The sequence below is a fragment of the Anopheles merus genome, chromosome 3L (genome assembly GCF_017562075.2).
Source record: "Anopheles merus strain MAF chromosome 3L, AmerM5.1, whole genome shotgun sequence".
Taxonomy (NCBI): Eukaryota; Metazoa; Arthropoda; class Insecta; order Diptera; family Culicidae; genus Anopheles; species Anopheles merus.
Window position 1 is genome coordinate 24,139,044 of NC_054085.1, and position 5,054 is coordinate 24,144,097.

General features: G+C 43.1%; 1 long non-coding RNA gene across 1 annotated transcript; it reads left to right on the forward strand.

The window, feature by feature from the left end:
- Positions 1-831: 831 nt before the first annotated feature.
- LOC121599755 lies at positions 832-2,179 on the forward strand. The gene is made up of 3 exons (XR_006005734.1): positions 832-1,181; positions 1,299-1,485; positions 2,114-2,179. It is a non-coding gene; the product is annotated as an uncharacterized LOC121599755 (long non-coding RNA).
- The last annotated feature ends 2,875 nt before the right edge of the window (positions 2,180-5,054 follow it).

The following is a 5,054-nucleotide window of genomic DNA, read 5'->3' on the forward strand; positions in this document are numbered from 1 at the left end:
AGTGTAATTTTTATATTCACTAGCGCATCTGGCGGCGACCAGCGCAAGCTAGATGTGGGTATAATTTAAGTGCCAAAATTATTCATACTTGGTGTCTCATCAAGTTTCGACCAGGCTACCTGTTTGCGTAGGAAATGTTGATAAACGTCCATAAATTGCAACAAAGTAGGTAGTTAATTGTTGTTATTGGACAAATCGTCATTCATACTAAGCGCTGGGCAATATTTTTCCCCATCTTCCATTCTCTATCCATCATTGGGTAAAATTATAGGCTCCTCGACCCAAAACGTTTTTTGACAGATAAATTATGCCAGCATCTAGCTTCAACCCGCCGCCGCTAGATGGCGTACGCGTTCACAAAAATTACACTACGGAGTACGATCAATGTAGCCCGCCTTAAGATACTACGATCAATGTAGCCCGGCTTTTATGTACTTTGTGCATAAAGGCCGGGCTACATTGATCGTACTCCGTACTGTAATTTTGATTTTCACTAGCACATCTGGCGGCGGCTGGTGGAAGCTTTTTTTGGTCATCGAGGGAATGGTCGTGCCGGATCTCAAAATTAAGTAGTTTTTTCATCGTTTTTTGAGGCGAAAATGGCTGAACTACTTGCACAACATGTTTATGTATCAATTACAAAGCTTTCTCAGTCCAGTTAAAGTGAAAAACATGGAAAAATAACATATTTTCTGGAACGGCTCCAAATTGTTTGGCAAAATGCTTCGGTCAGCCGCCGCCAGATGCGCTAGTGAATATAAAAATTACACCACGGAGTACGATCAATGTAGCCCGGCCTTAAGGTAAAACTTTTCCTTTAAATTGCATATAACCTTAACAAACCTACCTCTCAACCGCAAATTCTCCCCGCTTTAAGGTGCAACAACGCAGCAGACCTTGAAAATATGCACCGCAAAGACATTTCGCTGGAAGAATGTTGGAAAAGCGCAGGAAGATGTTCGCTTCATTCCACCCAGTAATAGTAGGTCATTAATTTCCTGTCAGTATTTGCTCCAGCAAAGCATTTTCAGTTTGCAGTTTTTACACCACCTCACACCGCTACGGAGCGTGTCAAGGTAAAACAGAGCAAATGGAAAGCTGCAGTACTTGTCACATTTGTCTGCGTTGTCCCCGAACGAGTCGCTCTGGCACTTGCTCCAGTGAGATGCTCGAGCAGTAACGTAAGTAACGGCATAGGTCGCACAGCTGCACTGAAGCGCCTGAAGCATCGGTCAACATCAATAAAGCAATCGTTGTTCCAAGAAAGCGGACAATTATTTAGCAAACATCCTCTCCAGTGTTTCAAGGTTCCGGTGGGCAGCGCTGGGACGCTCTAGGACGCTTCTTTCGGTGCCGTCAGTTTCGTTTGGATGATTCAATCAGAACCGCGGAGTGAATGTGAAGCAAGACAATAAAAGAATCTTCACAACAAACAGGATGCCCTGCCCTGTCCTATTTTAGGCTAACCCAGCAGGATTTCTTTCGGTGAGTGTGAGGGAACTCCAGGACTTGGGGATCTAAAATGTCATGTTTGCTATCCACACTCTTGCCTTTCATCCTCCCCCATCTCATCCCACGGAGCAGGAATTTCGCTTTTCTTTCCACATAGCAGGAAGTTTGTACCGTTCTAGCCTCCTGTGGTTCGCCCACATTTTATCCCTGATGGACATCGCGCTATCGGACATCGTACCGCCCAGCTAGTGACAGTTTAAGCTGCTCAGTACCAAGCCGTGCGGCCCGGGAGCTTTGCCAGACAGGCTGCAAATTTGTTACACGACCCGGCACTCTCTAATGGGCCTCGCCTGGACCACGCAGGGCTGGGCAATGACTGCCGACTACGACTACTCCAGCTGCCGGTTGCGATGGGCAGGCGGAGGAACATTCATTAATCAAACAGTGTCCATTAATAAACGGGATTTGCGATGTGATGTTGTTTTCCGCCAGTGGGAATTGGGAGGTTGGCCGTTGTTCCGAAAAAAAAAAAACAATCGCATGTCGCTTTTGGGGAGCCTGTCCATTAAGTGACGTTTTCCTGTGTCTGTACCTTGTAATGCACTACAAGACATTGAGGCGTTTATCTGCAAAATAATGTTTGTTTAAAACACTGTTTAAGCCATCATTTTAGAAATGCTCAAGCCCTATCTCATGCTAATAACTCAGTGGAATAAAAATATCAAACTGGCATCAATAAGCGATTATAAAATCATCGCCAGGCCCTGAGTGAGCATAATGCCGATGGATATGCAATCGATGCCGTAGCGAAAGTTTAAACAAACGATCAAACTATTAACGATGTCGAACGGAGCGAAACCATCTGGCGGAGCAGTAAACTTCATGGAAAACACATTATCCTCATCGTAAGCGCCAGTGTTAAAACTTCATCCTCAGTAAGTAATCGCTTCGGGCAAACGGTTGCAGGACCGGCAGTCAGCTATCTGCTTTGTCGGTGCGCTATGGAGCTTTCGGGTTTGAAATGCTTGACTCTCGTATAAAATATTTGTAGAATAAAAAATGAATCAAAAGCAATAAATGCTTGTGGAGGATTTGAAGCGATGAAAACCAATATGGTTTGAGCATAACTCACAGCTAATGGGTTTGAGTTCAATCGATCCAGAAATATGACCGTTTAGCTTGCATAAATTTTAACAAGGATGTTCAACTGTGAGGGCAAATATCAAATTTGCAGTCATGATTTAATCTGTCTATTGAAAATGAATGGAAAATAAATTAAGAAAACTATGTGAATAAGTAAAAGCTAATGACAGATAAATATGAATATGCAACTCACAATCGTTTGAAAAGTGCATTACTGAAATTGTCTTTATGTTTTACGAATTGCATAAATTTAGGCGTATCGTAGCGGGGCTTAGAATCGTCATGTTCTGTATGATGTTTGCTTGAAAAAACTTTATTTAATCTTAATTGTTTATACTTAAACCTTAACTGTTTGCTTTATCAGTCATGAAACCATTACTTTCCTTGTATTTGTTACATTTTAAGCCTAATTTTAACGTTCAAAAGCCTATCTCGGCACTTAAGAAAAAAACACATCTCCAAGTGAATGCTTTCAGTCCTTAAATTAGGATGATAAATAAGTTGGCATGAGCCAGTCTCAAGGAAACGCTTTTTAGACGTATTTCAAAATCCTTTTAGGGAACATCACGGAAAAAAACTCTGCATACCTTTACCGCATCCTACCCCCCCCCCCCCCCCCACACCATTTGCACGTGATTCATTGCAGCATTTCCTTCCGTCCCGTTGCTAGCATAGCGATGAGAAGCTGTACGGCTTTGTTTCCTTTTTTCTCCGTCAAGAAAGATCTTAATCCTTTGCCACATCCGATTGCCATTTCTTACAAAAAGCGAAACAATTCCTTGCTGCCTGCTCGACTGTTGGCCGAGGGCGGGAAGAACTTCAGGCGCATTGTGTGTATGAGTGTGTATGTGTGTGTGCCATCGGATTACAGCATTCATATGCCATCGCAGCTGCTGGCTTGCGGGCGAAGCAGTGCGCGTAACCGGCCGGAGCGATGCTGCTGCCGGTGTGCAAGGTTGGCAACGGGTGAGATAAATTCTAGACAAATTTGCATAACTTCATTAAATGCAATCGGGCTAAATGTGTGGTAGTGCCGTGGGGCAGGCCAGAAGCTTGGCACGCTTTGTTCGTACACGGCCATTGCACGGGCAGCAAATCTGCTGCAGTGCAAGGAGCGGGAGAAGAGGAGCACCACGTGGAGTGGGGTTGGTAAATCGGCAACGGGAATGACAAAACGGCATGCATATTCATAACTTTTACAATTCATACCCGGTGCCAGTTTTTCCATGTTTTCGTACGGCGGATCTTTTTGTTGTGTTTTTCCTCCTTGACAGCTTTTGAGTTTTTTCTTCTTCCTCTTCCTTTCTTTTGTTTTGTTTCATTTTACGTTTAATTTCTAGCGGCTATAGCCGAGTGTGTGGGCTGTGTGTCGGAGGTTCTTTTCGTGTGTGTGTATCACCTCGCTCGTTATTCATTCATTTGTTGGACGCGGTTTCATGCAAAACCCTTGTCACAAGTATTTTTGTAAGCTTTTTAATCAGTTTTTCATTATGAGCTGATCCGTTCCGTTGAATGTAGCCCCCTCTTATCCGAGCGAAATTCCGTTCCAGGGCAAATAGATTGAAAGAAAATTTGCTTTAAGAAAATATTTCACCTTTACGGATTTGTTAAGCGCCTAAAAGTATGCAAAATGTACGTCGTAAGATATTTTACGTATATTTTTATTTTTTTTTATTTTACGTGTCTTTCTAGGTGGTATAAGAGTATAAATATTAAGGAACAAAAATCAATTAATTTTTACATTATATACAAACATACATAATATTCCATCCAATGAATTATTGCAGCAGTTTTTTTTTTTCTCTTGGCAAGCCGGTACCAATCCCCTCAGCCAAATTGATGGCAAGATAAAGTATGAAGCGCAAATTATGCACCCACAAAAAGCATCAGCATCGTGGCGCGATTTGTGCGGCGAGTAAGTAAAGTGGAAATGGGGCACCGCGCAAATCATTCGCACACGACACGACACGCCAGGCAAGGAGGCACAAGACAAACAATCTGTCAACTTTCTCAGATTAGCAAAAATGTTTGCGCTCGCCCCGGGAAGCGAAATGAGAAGAGCATGCCGTTGTCGTTGGCAGCAGCGGGAGCAGCACATGCCGCAACACCACGTCATTTGTATTTAAATCTGTCTCGTTCGTCAAAAATTTCCCTCGCTGTGAAAGCAGCAGAAGGGCGAAGGCTTACTTTAAACGTTTCAAGCGTGCTGCAAGTTTGATAGAGTGTAGAAAAACTGCTCCAAAAATTACTCATCACTAAGATAATCAAAATGAGTACGGTGTACGGTCGCTTTGCCAAATTGATCTCGCTGGCACGCAGCTGTTACCAATTTGTGGCTTCACTTCCATTTTGCTTCATTTTTTTTTCGGTAGCATACGGAAGTGCAGATACCTGAATATATTCAATCGATAGGTTAGTTCGACCGATGGCGGTGACTTAGTACCCTGGAAACGGAATCT